The sequence below is a fragment of the Procambarus clarkii genome, chromosome 19 (genome assembly GCF_040958095.1).
Source record: "Procambarus clarkii isolate CNS0578487 chromosome 19, FALCON_Pclarkii_2.0, whole genome shotgun sequence".
In the NCBI taxonomy this organism is placed as follows: Eukaryota; Metazoa; Arthropoda; class Malacostraca; order Decapoda; family Cambaridae; genus Procambarus; species Procambarus clarkii.
Window position 1 is genome coordinate 29,344,874 of NC_091168.1, and position 22,500 is coordinate 29,367,373.

General features: G+C 44.6%; 1 protein-coding gene across 1 annotated transcript in view; it reads left to right on the forward strand.

Moving 5' to 3' along the window:
• The first annotated feature begins 15,563 nt into the window (after window positions 1-15,563).
• LOC138366373 (neural cell adhesion molecule 2-like) overlaps window positions 15,564-22,500 on the forward strand; it is a 29,251-nt gene continuing 22,314 nt past the window's right edge. The window contains exon 1 of the mRNA XM_069327409.1: window positions 15,564-15,701. The gene's annotated coding sequence lies outside the window, so the exon portion shown is untranslated. The remainder of the gene's footprint in view (window positions 15,702-22,500) is intronic.

Sequence of the window (22,500 nt, forward strand, 5' to 3'; positions counted from 1 at the left end):
GAGTTGAAATGAGTTTTTGTGTCCAATAGAACATTACTTAAAGCTGAAATGTAATATATATATATATATATATATATATATATATATATATATATATTTACGGGCACCAGTTGCATGTTCATTTTCACAGTTTTATTTAGCCTGACGCTATGATTTCCGTTTCGTTAAGTCTGGTTAACATTGTTAAAGGCAGAATAGGAATGATTACAAAGTGATTGGTTGATTGATGAAGATTAAGCCACCCAAGAGGTGGCACGGGCATGAATAGCCCGTCAGATTACAAACTGGCTTGCTGCATGATATGTAGCCGAGGATGAGGTGAAAGTGAAGCTTACAGGCCCACTGTATCTTGTCATATGAGGACTGGGACAGGCCCCGCTCCTGTGCCAGGTAAGTTACGGGCTCACCATAGCCCGTGCTACTTGGAACTTGTTCCGAGTAGCTGAATCTATAACACAACCCGTTCTCGCAAATTCGTAAAGTCAATATTGACTTATTAACTACATGCATAGGTGATATACTAAACATAATAGATACCCTTAAAAAGATTCATAGAAAACACCGACCTTACCTAACCTTGTTAGTATCTTAAGATAAGCATCTTATTGCTTCGTAATTACAATTATTACTTAACCTATACCTATTATAGGTTAGGTAATAATTGTAATTACGAAGCAATAAGATGCTTATCTTAACATACTAAGTAGGTTAGGTAAGGTCGGTGTTTTCTATGAATCTTTTTAAGGGTATCTATTATGTTAAGTATGTCACCTATGCACACATTTAATAAGTCAATATTGACTTATTAAATTTCCGAGAACGGGTTGTATAACAACAACAGCTGGGACAGTATGTTGCGTGTTCCGTCGTGGTCTGCAAGTTGGCACAGTGTAATTTGGTGCCAGTTGGCTATTAATTTATTTATAGTTTACTCACAACTTATCCATTGTGCAAGTGGATAAACTTGAACTGCTGTTAATATGTTGGACCGCTTAGCTCGCGTTGAATTGCCCTGACCCTTAAATATAAGCTTATATTATAAGTGGATATTGACAGGGTAATTGTCATATCACCTGTCAGTATTATTCAGTCAGATTTGATGCTCATTCGAAGGGAAATTCGGTCTACCGCGCGGATTTTTTCTGTCGAGGGGTAACTAAAACATATGTTCGTTCTGGCAGCGCCTTATGAAAGGTGTCCCGCGTTAGTGTGTGTGTGTGTGTGTGTGTGTGTGTGTGTGTGTGTGTGTGTGTGTGTGTGTGTGTGTGTGTGTGTGTGTGAGAGAGGGTGACCCGTCATGAGATTCATATTCCAGGTCATTTTCACTTTGGTTATCATACTCCTCGCTCTGTGATGGATGCTCCGGTTGCTTGTACATTTGGGGGCGGCCATTAACGGGCCGTTACTGTTGATTGCTGCGAGTGTTTCATTAATGTTGATGCGTTGTGACTTTGTTCATTGGTCGCTGCCGGTGCCAGCCAGCTGGTGCCAGCCAACTGGTGCCAGCCAGCTGGTCTGGCACTCGCGGCGTTACCTATGCTGGCGTGAGTATGGGAACCAGCTGGGGGAGCTAGAGGGGTGGAGGGGTGGGGGGCGACAGCTGGGGGTGCTGTGAGCGGGGGGAGGGAGGGGGGCGACAGCTGGGGGTGCTGTGAGCGGGGGGAGGGAGGGGGGCGACAGCTGGGAGTGCTGTGAGCGGGGGGAGGGAGGGGGGCGACAGCTGGGGGTGCTGTGAGCGGGGGGGAGGGAGGGGGGCGACAGCTGGGGGTGCTGTGAGCGGGGGGGGAGGGAGGGGGGCGACAGCTGGGGGTGCTGTGAGGGGGGAGGGAGGGGGGCGACAGCTGGGGGTGCTGTGAGCGGGGGGGAGGGAGGGGGGCGACAGCTGGGGGTGCTGTGAGGGGGGAGGGAGGGGGGGGGTAGCATAGATGGTCGCTATAGCTTGGTGGGGTGAGAGGGTGACTGGCCCAGATGGGTGGAGGTAATGGTGTTTTCTGTACTTCACGAATAGAGTAAGAGGGTTTATGTGCTCATCTAGTTGTGCTCACCTGTGTTGTGCTCACCTGTGTTGTATTCACCTGTGTTGTATTCACCTGTGTTGTATTCACCTGTGTTGTATTCACCTGTGTTGTATTCAACTGTGTTGTATTCACCTGTGTTGTATTCAACTGTGTTGTATTCACCTGTGTTGTATTCACCTGTGTTGTATTCACCTGTGTTGTATTCACCTGTGTTGTATTCAACTGTGTTGTATTCACCTGTGTTGTATTCAACTGTGTTGTATTCACCTGTGTTGTATTCAACTGTGTTGTATTCACCTGTGTTGTATTCACCTGTGTTGTATTCACCTGTGTTGTGCTCAACTGTGTTGTATTGACCTGTGTTGTATTCAACTGTGTTGTATTCACCTGTGTTGTATTCAACTGTGTTGTATTCACCTGTGTTGTATTCAACTGTGTTGTATTCACCTGTGTTGTATTCACCTGTGTTGTATTCACCTGTGTTGTATTCACCTGTGTTGTATTCACCTGTGTTGTATTCACCTGTGTTGTATTCAACTGTGTTGTATTCACCTGTGTTGTGCTCACCTGTGTTGTATTCACCTGTGTTGTATTCACCTGTGTTGTGCTCACCTGTGTTGTATTCACCTGTGTTGTATTCACCTGTGTTGTGCTCACCTGTGTTGTATTCACCTGTGTTGTATTCACCTGTGTTGTGCTCACCTGTGTTGTATTCACCTGTGTTGTATTCAACTGTGTTGTGCTCACCTGTGTTGTATTCACCTGTGTTGTATTCAACTGTGTTGTGCTCACCTGTGTTGTATTCAACTGTGTTGTATTCACCTGTGTTGTGCTCACCTGTGTTGTATTCACCTGTGTTGTATTCACCTGTGTTGTGCTCACCTGTGTTGTATTCACCTGTGTTGTATTCACCTAGTTGTGCTTGCGGGGGTTGAGCTCTGGCTCTTTGGTCCCGCCTCTCAACTGTCAATCAACTGGTGTACAGGTTCCTGAGCCTACTGGGCTCTATCATATCTACAATTGAAACTGTGTATGGAGTCAGCCTCCGCCACATCACTGCCTAGTGTATTCCATCTGTTAACTACTCTGACACTGAAAACGTTCCTTCTAACGTACTAACGGGAAGGTGGGGGAGGGGGGACTGTCCTCGGGGGAGGGGGAGGTGTAGACACAGGTGGGTGCTTGTGCAGGGGGGGGGGAAGGTTATCTTGAGATGATTTCGGGGCTTTGGTGTCCCCGCGGCCCGGTCCTCGACCAGGCCTCCACCCCCAGGAAGCAACCCGTGACAGCTGACTAACTCTTAGGTACGTATTTACTGCTAGGTGACAGGGGTATCAGGGTGAAAGAAACTCTGCCCACTGTTTCTCGCTGGCGCCCGAGATCGAACCCGGGACTACAGGATCACGCGTACAGTGTTCTGTCCGCTCAGCCACCGGCTCCCGGAGGCGTGGGTAAGTGAAGCGTACTGATGTTGGTGGCTTCTAGCACGCTGTGGGAGATGAGTTCAAGTGGCGACTGAGCTTCTAACTAACGATTTCGTCGAATTTGGTATATCTGTAATCGTTATTAACAATAATGTGGCTGTTGCGTCCGTGTTGACGGTGCAAGAGGTGGCTAGAAGAGCGTGCACACATTGCATAACCAACATATCCACTCATGACACTCTTCTTATATCTGTCAGTACATTCACTCTTACCATTAGTGTCATACATTGATCTGCCTCAGTTGGTTTACGACACACATGTCTGATGAACCTACTGTAGCTGCCATCCACATCGAGGACTTGGATGTTCTGCCTCCCACATGCTTCTCCATATTGAGCCTCAAACCTCAGATTCCCTGAAGCTTGCCACGAAGCCTCTCCAATGTGGTATCGTTGTCAACACACACGAGTATGTCGTCGACATATCGGCAGCATACACTTGGGCACAGGCCATCCCTCTGAAGGGTGGTGGACTGTGCCCTATCATGTGCCATAAATTGCTGAGCGAACAGGGGCCCACACTGGGGACCCCATCGCCACCCCATCAACCTGTAAATAGAGCCCACCCTCTAAGGCGGTGCAGGCCTTCAGTATATCCCGCAAGATTACTCCTGGATCCTTGAGTGGATGAAGGTGAATGTATATATATATATATATATATATATATATATATATATATATATATATATATATATATATATATATATATATATTTATATATATATATATATATATATATATATATATATATATATATATATATATATATATATATATATATATATATATATATATACATTCACTATCACTGTCAGTTTCACTTTCCTTTTCTCTCCGCTTCTCATCCTCTCACCCAGTACTTCTGTCATCTCTCTCCAGTTTTCTCTCTGCTTCATCAGTTCACCGGTCTAACCAGCCTTATGGTCTTGGAATAGATTGGCGCGTCCACGGACCCCATCCCCAGATCTCCGGTATCAGCTATTGATACAGGTAATGGCTCCAAAGAGCCACCACTTACGGGCTCACCATAGTCCGTGCTACTTGGAACTTTTTGTTGCGAGTAGCTGTATCTAAAATTCTTTGCTTTCTTTCGTCTGTAGACAAACTGTTTCTTAGATGGAATTCCCAGCAAGAGTTTATCAGTCAGTTGAAGGTGACGGGGCATCACACCTGAGCACAAGTTGTGTTTGTTGACACTTGGTCTTTACACAGACACCTCTCATGGCTATGGCTACTGACGCTGCTCATATACACAGACACCTCTCATGGCTATGGCTACTGACACTGATCATATACACAGACACCTCTCATGGCTATGGCTACTGACGCTGCTCATATACACAGACACCTCTCATGGCTATGGCTACTGACGCTGCTCATATACACAGACACCTCTCATGGCTATGGCTACTGACGCTGATCATATACACTGACACCTCTCATGGCTATGGCTACTGACACTGATCATATACACTGACACCTCTCATGGCTATGGCTACTGACACTGATCATATACACAGACACCTCTCATGGCTATGGCTACTGACACTGATCATATACACTGACACCTCTCATGGCTATGGCTACTGACACTGATCATATACACAGACACCTCTCATGGCTATGACTACTCCTTCTTATGTTTCCAGACACTGGGTTTGCAATGATACAACTTTCCTCCTACTTAACGTTTCTTGGCATTTACCTTGAAATCCTGTAGCGGCTTTTTGCCTTTTCCTTTAAGTGTTAGACTTTTCAAATGTAATAATCTATCATTCCAGTCATCCTCAGTTAATATATTTTTAAAATAATTATAAATTTTTTGTCAATTCCCTGTTTTTCACGAAGGCAAACAGACAAATCATATCTCTCTCTCGTTTCCCCCCAACATGTAACGACGCAAACCAAGATCTCAAACAAAGCCGCAGTGGAGGATGCCACACTTGCTTCCACTAGCGCCTTTCAGCGAGATCCTCTTATGATACCTGGCTCAGACGTAAATGTTATGAAACGATTGAATGCAACATCACCAAAGCCTTCCGAGACTCTAAAGACTGGGGGGTGTGAGTCTGTGGCGGTGAAAACATTGGTGGCAGCTGATGGGATTGGTGGTGGGATTGGTGGCAGGTGGTGGGATTGGTGGCAGGTGGTAGGATTGGTGGCAGGTGGTAGGATTGGTGGCAGGTGGTAGGATTGGTGGCAGGTGGTGGGATTGGTGGCAGCTGGTGGGATTGGTGGCAGGTGGTAGGATTGGTGGGATTGGTGGCAGCTGGTGGGATTGGTGGCAGGTGGTAGGATTGGTGGCAGGTGGTGAGATTGGTGGCAGCTGGTGGGATTGGTGGCAGCTGATGGGATTGACGAACTCTACCACCACCTTTGTTATTATTTTCCTGATTTTTTTCACTTGCAAACTTATTGATGCCCTTCAAGTGTAAACATAATTGTTTCAAAAATAGTAAAAGTATTATTCTAAATGGCATGAATTACTGAACAATTAACAAAGCAATTATAGCATTTCTTGTAACTTGTCAAACACAATTTCCTACTTTGAATATTATATACGTGTTCATGAACGGGTAAATAAATCTTCAATATTAGCCTAATTATATAACTCTATATATTATACTCTGAGACAAAGAAGAGAATAGGCTCTAAAGTCAATAACTTACGAGGTCTATCCCTACCACTCGGCGCTACTTAACGAGAGAACATATCTTGTCACTGTTGTTAACGAGCGGGTGGGCCCCAGGGTGTTCTAATAACCCCTAGTTCTTGTATTCTTGGGCCCCCAGTTCTAATGACTTGGGGCCTAGAACCCCTCGGTCATTACAATCTATTTCCTATGATGAAAACAGAATATGGTGACCGAGTCATAGAGGAGACTTTCAAAATACTCGAACGTAGTTAATGTTATAAACAAATAACCAATCATCACTAAAGGTAAGGGGCTCAAGAGCTGGAGTGCTACACAATCTATGACTTCACTAGGTTCAAACGATGAAGTCATTCATATTTTGGTTAAATTTCGGTGATGAAGCATTTTAGCCAGACTCAGATATATGTATAAGTACATTAATAATTCCCCACACATGAATTAAAATGTGTCCCAGAGTTATGTGATATTTACACGCAAGTAGAGAGAGAGAAAAGGTACTAACTTTACCTTCCTCAGACCTGCAGTGAAGGAGTATTGAGCAGCAAGCTGAGAGGGCCACTGTGGCACTGCAGCAATGTTGAAACGTAATGTCACTGTGGCACTGGCCAAGCCAGTTGCAAACTGAATATCTTGGCCAACTTAAAAATTGGTTAAGAAGTTTGACTTGGTTTCAGATCTCCGCTTATATCTTAGAGAAAGTTGTTTTCTGGAGCCATGCATGTGTAAGTTACCGTGAGGACTCGGGTCTTAACTTGGTGGTGGCTTTATAAAGTTATCGTGAAGACTCGGGTCTTAACTTGGTGGTGGCTTTATAAAGTTATCGTGAAGACTCGGGTCTTAACTTGGTGGTGGCTTTATAAAGTTATCGTGAAGACTCGGGTCTTAACTTAGTGGCAACTTTATAAAGTTACCGTGAAGACTCGGGTCTTAACTTAGTGGTAACAGAGAATATAACCGCAAATCAAGACACAGTAATGACAATACTCTCCCAGCTTAGAAATGTAAGGGGAATTTACTCGTGACTGTAAGACCTGTATTAGAACGCCATTATACAGCTTGTTATAGCGAGGCAAACCCACAGCTGCGATGTCTTGAAGAACGTGGAATTTAAACCTACCTGTGATGTCCCAAAAGACGTAGAAGGTTAACCCACTTGCGACATCTTAGGAACGTAAACTCATCTGCTTAGCTGCGACTTATTGAAGAACGTGCTAGATAAATCCACCTGCGTCGTTTTGAAGGGCATGAGTCCAAGACATATATACTCTCCTTGAGAACATGTGGGTTTTAAAGTACTCCTTCGGGTATTTTAAAAACGAAGGTATACCCCAAAAAATGCCCAAGACATACCCGGCCCTTTAACAGCGTAAACAATATATGTTAACACGATATAACCCCTCACTTTCCACAGCTTAATTCCCGCCAAACACACACCGAAACTCCGACGTTGGTACAACGTTCGAACAAGTTTTAACACCTCCTAACCAGTTATAACAACCAATATAGCAAGTTGTAACATACGTCATAAACACGTTAAGCCAAGATGTAACAACTTTATTACAAGTTGTAACAAGTGGAAAATAGAGACAGTTTCGGTTTGTGTTTCCAGGATAACATTCTCCAAAAACATCTCTTTGGGACATCTCCCACAAACCTCCCCCACAACGGGTCTAAACAGAGATGCTATGAAATCAGTCCTGTAGAAACTGTTTAAGAGTAGGATAGCGGGATGAAGCTAGCATCCTTGGGTGCCCCAGATGCAGCATCCGGGGTCGTTCTTCAGTCATCTAAGTATTTTCTCGTAGAAAAATAATTACGTTTCTGTGATTTCACATCGTCCTGTAGACGTGACCATAAGGAAGCTTGACATAACATCCTCTTAGTTTTGACACAGTGGTGAATGTGTCTCAAATAAATGCCATTAGATGTACATTGGAGATAGAGGAGGAATTAATATAACAAAAAACTGCCACAAGTCTTAGATAACCAGACACAGTTACCCAGCAAGATAGACATCACAGGGATTTGATGTGTACATGTTTCTCACTGAAACACACACACACACACACCGTGGCTCTCCTGTGAGTCAAACATTGACACCATCATGTATTTTCTCAGCCATGGGACATCAACAAGACGACATATGGCATGGGTATTTTACAGGCGCCCCCATGGACAGGTTGGTGACGCTTTCTTCAAGGTGGACTGACCAAGTCTCTTTAGCAGAGCTGGAACCGTGTTTTGTCTTGCTTTCGGGAAAGGGCCGGGAAGGTAGTTAGCGAGTGAGCGCAAGGACCGGGAAGGTAGTTAGCGAGTGAGCGCAAGGACCGGGAAGGTAGTTAGCGAGTGAGCGCAAGGACCGGGAAGGTAGTTAGCGAGTGAGCGCCGGTAAGGGACCGGGAAGATAGTTAGCGAGTGAGCGCAAGGACCGGGAAGGTAGTTAGCGAGTGAGCGCAAGGACCGGGAAGGTAGTTAGCGAGTGAGCGCCGGTAAGGGACCGGGAAGATAGTTAGCGAGTGAGCGCAAGTAAAGGACCGGGAAGGTAGTTAGCGAGTGAGCGGTGCCGAAGTTGCCGGGAAGGAAGTGAGTGAGGGAGGGCGAGAGGGGCCGCGGGGAGAGTGTAGGGAGGCTCAAGATGGCGACACCGTCCCGGGCTAATTCATCAGCGCCCGCCAGGCTCCTCTCTCTCTCTCTTCCTTGTTTTATAGCTAAACTCTCTGGAAGTTCTGATGATGTGTTTTTTTTTTTTTTTTGGCTGTGTACTCACCTATTGATGCTGAACTATTTGTGCCTGTAGGGTCGAGCATTTGCTCCTGGATCCCGCCTTTCAAGCCGCTGGTTGTTTAAAGCAATGACTCCTGTCCGATTCCCCAATCATATCTGGTTTTGAAAATATAAATTGAGCCCCAGCACCAAACGCTAGCTTAATATATAGTATATCACGGTATACCTTTATCGTATATATATAGTACATCATGGTATACCTTTATCGGGGAGAGAAAGCCTGTTAAACATATCCAACCCCCCCCCCCTCCTCCTTCTCTTCATCCTCCCTACTCTAGTGTGAGCCGTCTGCACGGTCACCCATCCAATGCCGACCTTAACCTAAAGGATTGAGTTAACGCGTGCGAATTATCCAGTGTCTTGGGACATTCGTGTTCCAGCTGGGACATGTTGTAATGTCTTGGGACACAAAGGGTACACCTGGAGTATCCCTCCCCCCCCCCCCCACACTCTACAATCCATTGTGGCAGATGCAACACGCAACACTTGCATTGAAAAACGGAAATTGAGCAGGAACAAATCTCATTCATCTTGGAACCCATTTATGGCCACTGAAACCAACCACGTTCGTTCAGAACCGGTTTTAGGACAAACGACGAGGCGTCTACATCTTGGGCCTGAAATATCCTCAACAGTTTTTCTTTTAAAACTCATGAATACTCTTATCGGGTTTCCGTCGGAGTTTCCAAATTTGGCAGCCCCCGTCTCTTCCTGTCAGACGGTGTGTACAGGGGAAGGGGGGAAGCCTGCTGGTCCATCTACACCCGTCTTGTGATAATGTTGATTGGAGTGGTCTTGGGATTATGGATTGTTGACTGGGGTCGACAACCATGGAGGCTCACAGATCACAAGAGATTCTTAAAACTACTCAACTGCCCACTCCTCCAACATTCCCCATCCCTTTACCCTCCACTCCTACCTTCCATCCCATACGGACTCCCTCACAGTACCCAGCACTTGCATACTAATCTTACACGCTAAACGTCCCGTGCAAGTTTAACCCATCCACTCCCCATCCCTACAAATTTCAACCTACCCCCCAACTCATCATGATAGTTCTTACGCACCCGATGCAACGTTCACCCTCCCCCCATCCCCCATGCCTATCCAACCCGTCCTCTTAATAGCACACCGAATTTTGACGTATATAAGGCCATGAAACTGTCGTACAAGAAAGTGGCTCGCAAAATTGACATAATGTCTTGTTTTCTGTTGATGGGTCCTCTGGTAGGTTAGGTTCAGACACGTTAGTACGACAGTTTCTTGACGTTGGAAACTTTTGCGAGAACGGGCTGACTTGTCAGTCCCCTCCTCTTCGCCTAGTTCCCCGACAGACTTCATTGACTAGTGACTACCGCCCCATACATTAACCCTCATCCTAAGATCCTCCGAACAGATCAACTTCCCACACAAGAGAGTCAGAGGTCAAGGGAGAGTGTAAGAATTCACAAAAGAATGTGAGCTTTAACTCGCACAAACATGGATGATATTACTAACAAAGCTAGGGAATTTAGGGAAAGTCCACAGGAAGAAAACCAACATGAAATTGTGCTCTCAGACACGAAATGACTGGGAGTTGGTCTTGTAATCTGAAAGTTGACTTGATATTCAGAAATACAATAATTAATGAATGTATCAAATAAATTTACTTTTTAATACTTTAATAACAATAATAATAATCATAATTGATAAATAATAATAATCATAATTGATAAATAATAATAATCATAATTGATATTATTATGTCTGTGAGAAGACATTTCCATTACTACTACTACTAATAATAATAATAAAATGAGGAAATCCATTAGGGCTATGAGGTGGAGATATCACATACTGACCTGACCACTGATAACAAGAAACAAAGAGGAGACGAGAGGGGGAATAGAGAAAGAGAGATGAGAGAGGGAAAATACTTGGAGAGAGAAGAGAAGGGGAGAGAGAGACCCGGGGGCAGCCGGGTATCCCTAGTAAGAAATATAATAATAGTAATTAAAATAACAATAATAATGATAACAGTGCACACAGAAATCCCATTAACGGGATGAATGTCAATGAGAACATCAGTAGGTGTTATGAGGAGGATTCGACCTGGTGCTGTGGATGCTCCTCAGGCGTGTGTTTGGGACCACCCCCGAGCACAAGTTCGAATCCTCCTCACGGCTCCTATTGATTGCCTCAGTGATAACAATTACAGTTATTAATAAAATTATGATAGTAATAATGATAATAAATCATAAAAATACAACACAGAACAACAATAATAACAAGTACAATATTTTAAATTATTGGCAGTCATTTACCGATACAATGATGATACTTGTGGGGTTGTGGGTTATAATGATACTTGTGTGGTTGTGGGTTATAATGATACTTGTGTGGTTGTGGGTTATAATATGTGTGGTTGTGGGTTATAATGATACTTGTGTTGTTGTGGGTTATAATGATACTTGTGTGGTTGTGGGTTATAATGATACTTGTGTGGTTGTGGGTTATAATGTGTGGTTGTGGGTTATAATGATACTTGTGTGGTTGTGGGTTATAATGATACTTGTGTGGTTGTGGGTTATAATGATACTTGTGTGGTTGTGGGTTATAATATGTGTGGTTGTGGGTTATAATGATACTTGTGTGGTTGTGGGTTATAATGATACTTGTGTGGTTGTGGGTTATAATATGTGTGGTTGTGGGTTATAATGATACTTGTGTGGTTGTGGGTTATAATGATACTTGTGTGGTTGTGGGGGGCATAATGAACGGTCATTTTCCTAAGTGTTTACTTGCCCTTAGTGAGGTGATAATAAAACAGCCAATAGCCTCGTTTCAACCATCACTCTCAACCACCCAGTCGTTAATGAAGGTGTAGTGCCTACTTGGGGGCTCCTTAATGACGTCTTCCGGTCCGTATATCGCTGTTCTTGAGGGATGCAAATGGTTTTTATTTATTTTTTTTTAGATGGAAATATAATTATTTATAAGACGTTATTTCCACTTGTTGATTTTTTGCTTCAGTTGGTCTGGGTAATTTGTTAGAATTTGCTTCAGTAGATTGTCAGCTACTGGAGAGGACAGGAAGGCTGGTAGAGTGAGCTACGGGCTCACCATAGCCCGTGCTACTTGGAACTTTTTGTTCCAGGTGGCGAATCTTAAACAACAACAACATGGTAGAGTTAGTTGTGTCGAATATGGAATATTTAATATGATACAAAGGGTTAGATCAATGATTCTAGCACGAATCTTCCCTATATTTCATATGTTCTTCACTTGAGAATGAAGATGAACAATATTAACTCTACAATGTTCATTTTACAGTTGTAGTGTGGCTTGCCGTTAAGAAACGTGTTTCCCTGACCCCTGTCTACATTTTCAGAGGCAGATTAGAATTTGGATTGATTGATTGATTAAGATTAAGCCACCCAAGAGGTGGCACGGGCATGAATAACCCGTAAAATAGAATTTGGGTAAAGCAGCGGAGTGTATAACTGAGAGTGAGGTGGTCACGTGGCCCAATTGGTCCACTGCAGTTACCTCTCGTATGTTTTAGTGATGATTGGGACGGTGTGATGGATGCTCCATCATGGTCTCAAAGATGACAGAGTATAACTTGGTGATAATTGACTCAATTTGCTTGACGTGTAAGTGCCTCGCTGAGGTCCAGTCATCTGTTGTTGTATCTGTCGAGTATTTTTGTGTTGTCTCTGGTGGTAATCTGGTTATGTGTTGAGACCATATGCTCCTAGATGGGGGCCTTGCTGTTTGTGCATTGTTAGCGCCTTGAAAGAGATGATGTTGTCTTGACTATATATTGAGATCGTTGTAGCTGAACAGTCGCCACACTTGGTCCGGGAGACATCTCCCGTCACGCAGGGTGCAGTTGCGCCTCCACAGATCTCCAGTATCATCTTTTGATACTGGTAATGGCTCGAAAGGGCCACCACTTACGGGCTATTCATGCCCGTGCCACCTCTTGGGTGGCTTAATCTTCATCAATCAATCATCAGCTGAACAGTCTCCAAGTAGACATGTGAAGGTATAAAAGACATTTGATTTGCGTTTCGTTTGGTATCAGAAGAGTTCTCCATGAGCAAGTTGGCAGTTTTCTTGCTATTATGTTATATTATTAAATCAAACTGCTGGTTGGTGTGGGTAAAGCTCCCACTTCTATCAATAATGTCTTTCAGGACTCCTTACTCCAGTTTATGGGCCGTGGAAAAGAAATTCCTGTAGAATATTCTCATTTGTGGGACCGATTGGCTGTTTCATCAGAGATAAAATTCATATTGGGTTATTTGAATTAATGTTATTATATTATATTGGGAACATGAGCTACTGACTTAGTTATGTTAGTTCAGTTTAGGTTAAGAGAGGTTAGGTTAGATTAGGTTAGGTTACGTAGGTAGGTTAGGTTAGGTTAGGTTAGGTTAGGTAGGTAGGTTAGGTTAGGTTAGGTTAGGTAGGTTAGGTTAGGTAGGTTAGGTTAGGTTAGGTTAGGTTAGGTAGGTAGGTTAGGCTAGGTTAGGTTAGGTAGGTTAGGTTAGGTTAGGTTAGGTTAGGTTTGGTCATATTTCTACGTTAGTTTGAACTCAAATTAAAAAAAAAAAGAAATCATATATAATATTATGGAAAGCTTTATCATTTCCTAAGAAAATGTTTAGAAAAAATATATAACCAGGAAAACTCTCCTTATTAGGCAAATCGGGCCTTGCATAGTAGGCCAAGTAGTACATTCTGGCTATTAGGTACAACATATATATATATATATATATATATATATATATATATATGTCGTACCTAGTAGCCAGAACTCACTTCTCAGCCTATTATACAAGGCCCGATTTGCCTAATAAGCCAAGTTTTCATGAATTAATGTTTTTTCTTCTACCTAACCTACCTAACCTAACCTAACCTAGCTTTTTTTGGCTACCTAACCTAACCTTACCTATATATATAGGTTAGGTTAGGTTAGGTAGGGTTGGTTAGGTTCGGTCATATATCTACGTTAATTTTAAATCCAATAAAAAAAAATTGACCTTATACATTGTGAAAAGGGTAGCTTTATCATTTCATAAGAAAAAAATTATAGTAAATATATTAATTCAGGAAAACTTGGCTTATTAGGCAAATCGGGCCTTGAATAGTAGGCTGAGAAGTGAGTTCTGGCTACTAGGTACGACATATATATATATATATATATATATATATATATATATATATATATATATATATATATATATATATATATATATATATATATATATATATATATATATATATATAATCACTTGGTCATATATTGTTAAATACAGAGATGTTGGCCGGCCTGAATTGCTTAATTGGGCAGCGAGAATATAGTTAGTTTAGTTAATTAGTTTACTATGGATCCTGTACTGATGGTGCGGGTGAGTGGCAGAAAGGCTCCAGTATCACACAGTGAGCTCAGGAACCCCTTGATCTGTACGCTCAACAATTTACATGTGTTTTGAGCAAGATTCGTGTCATTTTAATTTGCCAATAACGTAGCTGCTCTTCCATCCAGTGGGCAGCGGTGGAAAGTTTACAACCACCTGCATACACTACCTTCAGGCGGCAAACTTGGGATACTTAGCTAAGATTCCTGGTAATTATACGTTTGGGTGAAATACTTTCTCGTGTACTGAACATTTGTGACAGGAGTCATCTATAATTTATTGTGGTCTCACTTGGTCTTAGATAGTCTGAGATCTTCAAGGCTTTGTATGAGTTCTTGGTGTAATTGTATTCTCTGGCTGCTTACTGCCAATCCAAGATTTTAGTCAAATTTTTATTTGAAGGCATATTCTTCTGTTAGTCCATCAGTTTTGTCATGAGTTTAGGGGCCAAGACGAGATGGAAACCATGTGAATTGGATTCTGTTTACATCATTAATAATCTTGTTATATTTGTGTCGGGCTTCAGCCACGAGCACGTTACAGTTGTGCCTTAACGAGACCAGCGTTACACTTACACAGCGTAAGTGGTAAGAACCACTTACAAATACTGTGTCAGCTTCGGAGACATGTACACGTTTGAGTGCAAGAAGTAAGGCAAGTGGAGAAGGGTAGTGAGGCTCGCTACCCTTCAGTGTGAAGGGTAGCGAGCCAGATGTTCAGTCGGATTCCCCACTCAAAATATGAGCCATTGTTAGGACAACTGCGCCTCCAACAGCACCAGAGGGAAGCGTAGGGAACCACCAGTGTACATGGAGAGGGAGACGTGAGTACTTTGTGAGTGTCAGTTCGGTTTTTAGACCATGAGGTTTATCTCAAGGCGAAGTTTAGGTTGATCTTTCAATTTGCATCTTGTGTGGGGGAAAGTAATATAATAATTTTTTTAAGGTCCTGTAAGAGCGATAGCGAAGTGTGGGTGTACCTCAGCAGTGTACACCTCTTTATAGCTACAATACTTTGGAGATATTGTACTAGATTACACCCCTTTACACACTACAACACACCAACACTACAAGCTGCCTTCTACACCTTGTAGTGCTACAGAGCATCTCTAGAGGCTGTTCTCACAGACCCGACCTGACCACACTGTAGAAGCCTTCGCTACTATGGGTGACCACAAGTGATATAATGTAGGTGTGTGGGCCCACAGACGGAGGAGGAAGGCCTGGTGACGGTGTCCACACTACTGGTGAACGTCAGCCGGGGGGACGACGGCGCCCTCGTCACCTGCTCCGCTCAGAACCCGTCCGTGCCGGGCTCAGTCATCTCCAACACTACTCTCCTCAACGTCCACTGTACGTACACCCTTGTTTCCACCTGTTTGTTGTGTGTTTACTAATGCAGGAAGCTGTCACTCCTTTCTGTACCGTTTTGTGGTTTTTCTTAAGTTACTAATGAACAAATCCACAATGGCCGTGATGAGGATTCGAACCTTCGTCCGAGAGGATTCCAGACACGCCTTAATCCCAGATGCGATCACACTATTGTGATTTGTGTGTGTCTTAAGTTACTATATTCATAATATTTTAGTTATTGGAGTGAAAGGTCAGTAGCCATTTTCAGACCACCTCTAAAGTATGTATCGTTCATTTTGCAATGTATCAGCGACATTCTCTCTTTTGATTCATCTTATTACTTATTTATCATAAGCAAACATTGATACGAAAGTACCTATTTCCTCAGCTGGGTCGTTAACGCCTCTAGGGAGCAGGAGGGGTACTGACAATGACCACTGTTGAACTACACTTTTTCTCTCTCTCTCCACTGCGATGTCTCCTCACTCACTGTGGTCCTTTACCGTCCTTCTGAAAGGTACTCCCATACTCGGTTCTCTTCCCGATAAACAAGCCTATTATACTAGCGTGAGTAGACATATTTTGTAAGGGGATCATATCAATGTCTCTCTGACATTCATAGAAGTTCCAGTCTATCCACCCTTCTCTGCTTTGTAAAATTGTTGTCATCGTCTTGCAATAATATTTTGTATCCTTATTAGAGAAGGATTTACATCCACTGAATCAATATGGATGCGATGGATGCAAAATTCAATTGTTCTTGGCGATTGGCGAGGCTGGTGCGGGTCGGTGTCTGTGATGCCTCTGTGGGGTGTCATGGGGCTACATAGTCTCCCCCCGGCTTGGTGCGAGGCTGGTGCGGGTGGGTGTCTGTGATGCCTCTGTGGGGTGTCATGGGGCTACATAGTCTCCCCCCGGCTTGGTGCGAGGCTGGTGCAGGTGGGTGTCTGTGATGCCTCTGTGGGGTGTCATGGGGCTACATAGTCCCCCCGGCTTGGTGCCTTCCTTTACATAATTACGTCTTCTTTTCTTGTACATCTCTCCTTTCTTCAAGTGTGGTAAGGTCCAATTCTCCGAGTCTTTCCTTATAGCTTAATTCCCTCAGTTCTGGAGTCGTTGTGTATCTTTGGACCTTCTCTAGTTTCTCCCTGTCCTTTTTCAGGTAAGGGTTTCATGCTGGGGACGCATATTCAAGTAAGTAAGTAAGTAATTATCAAAAGAAGGCACCAAACCGGGAAGGCTATGTAGCACCATCAAATACGCAAAATAATCAGAGGGCGCTAAATATCACCAAGGATGCCAATACGAGAACAAAAACGCATAAGGCGAACGATATCAAAAGTATCCGAGTCACCAAGAATTCTACCGAGGGACAGGTGACCGCGAGGGGCGGCCGGAAAGCAAGACACACGATCGTCCTGGAAGTCAGGACGCATATTCAAGAGTGGGCCTCACTTTCACTGTATATAGGACCCAGAAAGCTCCTTCGTCCAAGTTTCCGAAGGATACACGGATGTTGGCCAGTGTGCCATATGCAGCTCTTATTTTCTCATGTGGCCTTCTGCCATCAGATTTGGGGTTATGTCCGATCCCAGGTGTTTCTAAGTTCTACTGTTCTCATTAATAATCTGTCTTCCTTTCATCCTATACTGCTGTGCTGGTCTTCGCACTTTTGTTCCATTCCTCATAACTTTGCATTTGGCTGGGTTAAATTCTACCAGCCATTTTTCAGACCACTTCTGGACTGTGTCAAAATCCGTTTGCAATGCATCACACTCTATTGTCCTGACTCTCCTCATTAGCGTTTCATCATCTGCAAACATTGATATGAAGGAGTCAATTTCCTCTGTTAGATCGGTGATATATATTAGAAAGACGATGGGCCCTAAAACCGACTCCTGTGGTACTACACCAGCTTGAATCTCTAGTTTGAGCAGGCATCTTTCGTGTAGGACCGTATTAAATGCTTTCTGACAGTCTAGGAATATGCAGTATGTCCATCCCTCTCTCTCTCTCGTTTGATTTCTATCATCTTGTAGATCTCCAGCAAGTTCATGAAGCAGGATTTTCCTTTACTAAAACCGTGCTGGTGCCTTGAGACAAAATTGATTCGTTCTAAATGTTCTAGTAGCCTGCTTCGTATCAGTGTCCCCAGTAGCTTGCAGGGAATACTTGTTAGTGATATGGGTCTTTACTTGAACTATTTCTGTGTTCCACCCTTTCTTGTCGATTGGCACCAAGTTAGCCATTTTCCAGCAGTCAAGAAGTTCTCCCATTTATAGAGAAGAATTCATTATTATGTCAAGTGGGCTGCATAATGCTTCAGCTGCTTCGTTTAGTATCCATGGCGATATTTTGTCTGGTCCGACGGCTATTGTCACATCCAATGTGTGCGTGTGTGTTCATGTGTATGAATATTTACTCACCTATTTGTGGCTGCAGGATCGAGCTCTAACTCTTGGACCCCGCTTTCCTAACCGCCGGTTGTTAAATGTAATAACTATTGACCTATTTCCCTATCATACCTACTTTTTAAGTTATGAATGGAGTTTACTTCTGCAACCTGTTCCTTTAGTTCATTTCATTTTCCCACTACTCCTACGCTGAAAGAAAAGATTTCTAACCTCTTTGACTCGTCAGAGCCTTAAATATATATATATATATATATATATATATATATATATATATATATATATATATATATATATATATATATAAAGCTTCCATCCATGCCCCCAAGTTCAATTGGTATTCACTGTCAACACCTCTTTTTCCATTCTGTCAATTCCATTAAGTATTTTATACATCTATATCATGTTTCCCCTCTTTCTCCTCCATACTAGTGTCTCCAGGTTGAGCTCATTGTCTCTCTTTGAGATAAACAACTCATCCTGACCTCATCCCTCGCAATTCTTTGACGAGTCTCATTACAAATTTGTTTACTCTTTCGTGCTTCCTTATGTGTTTGTTTTAGATGGGGCTCTACGATGGGGCGGCATACTCTAAGACTGGCCTCACATGGGCGGCATACTCTAAGACTGGCCTCACATGGGCGGCATACTCTAAGACTGGCCTCACATGGGCGGCATACTCTAAGACTGGCCTCACATGGGCGGCATACTCTAAGACTGGCCTCACATGGGCGGCATACTCTAAGACTGGCCTCACATGGGCGGCATACAGTGATCTAAAAGCCTCCTTGTTTAAGTTCCTGAGGAATATTCTGAGTTATTCTAGCGTAGAGAATGTTCCCTTACCCGGATCGTAGATTCCGGAATGACGATCCGGATCGTAGATTCTTCCTCATCTTCAGGCATGAGTTTCTTCCTCATCTTCAGGCATGAGTTTCTTCCTCATCTTCAGGCATGAGTTTCCTTCCCTAAAGCCAAGTTGATGTTCGCTTACATACCTAATTCTAAGTGTGTAACTAGTCTTAACATTATTATTCTTTCGACTACTATGCAAGGGATGCGCGTGAGTGACGCTGATCTGTAGTTAAGTGCCTCTCTTCTCTTCTCCTACTGCGGTGGTGTCCTTGTCTTCACACTGTGGTGGCGTCCTTGTCTTCACACTGTGGTGGCGTCCTTGTCTTCACACTGTGGTGGTGTCCTTGTCTTCACACTGCGGTGGTGTCCTTGTCTTCACACTATGGTGGCGTCCTTGTCTTCACACTGTGGTGGCGTCCTTGTCTTCACACTGTGGTGGCGTCCTTGTCTTCACACTGTGGTGGTGTCCTTGTCTTCACACTGTGGTGGCGTCCTTGTCTTCACACTGTGGTGGCGTCCTTGTCTTCACACTGTGGTGGTGTCCTTGTCTTCACACTGTGGTGGCGTCCTTGTCTTCACACTGTGGTGGCGTCCTTGTCTTCACACTGTGGTGGCGTCCTTGTCTTCACACTGTGGTGGCGTCCTTGTCTTCACACTGTGGTGGCGTCCTTGTCTTCACACTGTGGTGGCGTCCTTGTCTTCACACTGTGGTGGCGTCCTTGTCTTCACACTGTGGTGGCGTCCTTGTCTTCACACTGTGGTGGCGTCCTTGTCTTCACACTGCGGTGGTGTCCTTGTCTTCACACTATGGTGGCGTCCTTGTCTTCACACTGTGGTGGTGTCCTTGTCTTCACACTGTGGTGGCGTCCTTGTCTTCACACTGTGGTGGCGTCCTTGTCTTCACACTGTGGTGGTGTCCTTGTCTTCACACTGTGGTGGCGTCCTTGTCTTCACACTGTGGTGGCGTCCTTGTCTTCACACTATGGTGGCGTCCTTGTCTTCACACTGTGGTGGCGTCCTTGTCTTCACACTGTGGTGGCGTCCTTGTCTTCACACTGTGGTGGTGTCCTTGTCTTCACACTGTGGTGGCGTCCTTGTCTTCACACTGTGGTGGCGTCCTTGTCTTCACACTGTGGTGGTGTCCTTGTCTTCACACTGTGGTGGCGTCCTTGTCTTCACACTGTGGTGGCGTCCTTGTCTTCACACTGTGGTGGCGTCCTTGTCTTCACACTGTGGTGGCGTCCTTGTCTTCACACTGTGGTGGCGTCCTTGTCTTCACACTGTGGTGGCGTCCTTGTCTTCACACTGTGGTGGCGTCCTTGTCTTCACACTGCGGTGGCGTCCTTGTCTTCACACTGTGGTGGCGTCCTTGTCTTCACACTGTGGTGGCGTCCTTGTCTTCACACTGTGGTGGTGTCCTTGTCTTCACACTGTGGTGGCGTCCTTGTCTTCACACTGTGGTGGCGTCCTTGTCTTCACACTGTGGTGGCGTCCTTGTCTTCACACTATGGTGGCGTCCTTGTCTTCACACTGTGGTGGCGTCCTTGTCTTCACACTGTGGTGGCGTCCTTGTCTTCACACTGTGGTGGCGTCCTTGTCTTCACACTGTGGTGGCGTCCTTGTCTTCACACTGTGGTGGCGTCCTTGTCTTCACACTGCGGTGGCGTCCTTGTCTTCACACTGTGGTGGTGTCCTTGTCTTCACACTGTGGTGGCGTCCTTGTCTTCACACTGTGGTGGCGTCCTTGTCTTCACACTGTGGTGGCGTCCTTGTCTTCACACTGTGGTGGCGTCCTTGTCTTCACACTGTGGTGGCGTCCTTGTCTTCACACTGTGGTGGCGTCCTTGTCTTCACACTATGGTGGCGTCCTTGTCTTCACACTGTGGTGGCGTCCTTGTCTTCACACTGTGGTGGCGTCCTTGTCTTCACACTGTGGTGGTGTCCTTGTCTTCACACTGTGGTGGCGTCCTTGTCTTCACACTGTGGTGGCGTCCTTGTCTTCACACTGTGGTGGCGTCCTTGTCTTCACACTGTGGTGGCGTCCTTGTCTTCACTCTGCGGTGGCGTCCTTGTCTTCACACTGTGGTGGTGTCCTTGTCTTCACACTGTGGTGGCGTCCTTGTCTTCACACTGTGGTGGCGTCCTTGTCTTCACACTGTGGTGGCGTCCTTGTCTTCACACTGTGGTGGCGTCCTTGTCTTCACACTGTGGTGGCGTCCTTGTCTTCACACTGTGGTGGTGTCCTTGTCTTCACACTGTGGTGGTGTCCTTGTCTTCACACTGTGGTGGTGTCCTTGTCTTCACACTGTGGTGGTGTCCTTGTCTTCACACTGTGGTGGCGTCCTTGTCTTCACACTGTGGTGGCGTCCTTGTCTTCACACTGTGGTGGCGTCCTTGTCTTCACACTGCGGTGGCGTCCTTGTCTTCACACTGTGGTGGTGTCCTTGTCTTCACACTGTGGTGGCGTCCTTGTCTTCACACTGTGGTGGCGTCCTTGTCTTCACACTGTGGTGGCGTCCTTGTCTTCACACTGTGGTGGCGTCCTTGTCTTCACACTGCGGTGGCGTCCTTGTCTTCACACTGTGGTGGCGTCCTTGTCTTCACACTGTGGTGGCGTCCTTGTCTTCACACTGCGGTGGCGTCCTTGTCTTCACACTGTGGTGGCGTCCTTGTCTTCACACTGTGGTGGCGTCCTTGTCTTCACACTGTGGTGGCGTCCTTGTCTTCACACTGTGGTGGCGTCCTTGTCTTCACACTATGGTGGCGTCCTTGTCTTCACACTGTGGTGGCGTCCTTGTCTTCACACTGTGGTGGCGTCCTTGTCTTCACACTGTGGTGGCGTCCAAAGCTTATTCTTCATACTCATTCCATTTGTCCACCAGCTTACCTTGCTGGTGGACACATCTTGGCCACAAGCGTAAATAACTTCTGTCATAGCGTCCTATTTTTCCTCATTTGTTAACAGCTCATTCTGTCATCCTTGTATATTCCCCTCATTAATTTTGTACGTTGTGATCATATCTCTCATCCATTTCTCTACCAGGGCTGTGTGGTTGTGTTCATAAAAATTGTATTCATAGCTAATGTGTTATTTTCATGTAAGTCTTGTTGCATTTCTTTAGACTTCTTATGTTGTCTTTTGCTCCAGAAGGTGACGGTTCTGTAGCGTTGCTGCATATTCTAAAATTGTTCTGGCGTACGTTGCATATATTTTCCTGAAGAAGTCCCTTTTTAAGATATAAATCAGTCCATACATGTGCCAATTTCACGTGAAGGAAATATTGCAATATTAATATTATTGCCTTCTGGCTTGTGTTGCTACTTTCCTCATATACTGAGGTGTCCAGGATGTCTCTTTTTCCCGTCTCCATTTTACTTGCTCTACACTTTCTATGTGTGAACTCTAGCAGCCATTTGTTTGTTCAGCCTTATGCCCACCCGTAGTTGTCTACAGCGCTCTTGAGTCCTAGCTCACGGTATTAGCTTTGCATCGTCTGAGAGCTTTGAGAAGTGTGATAAAATCCTTTGGGCGT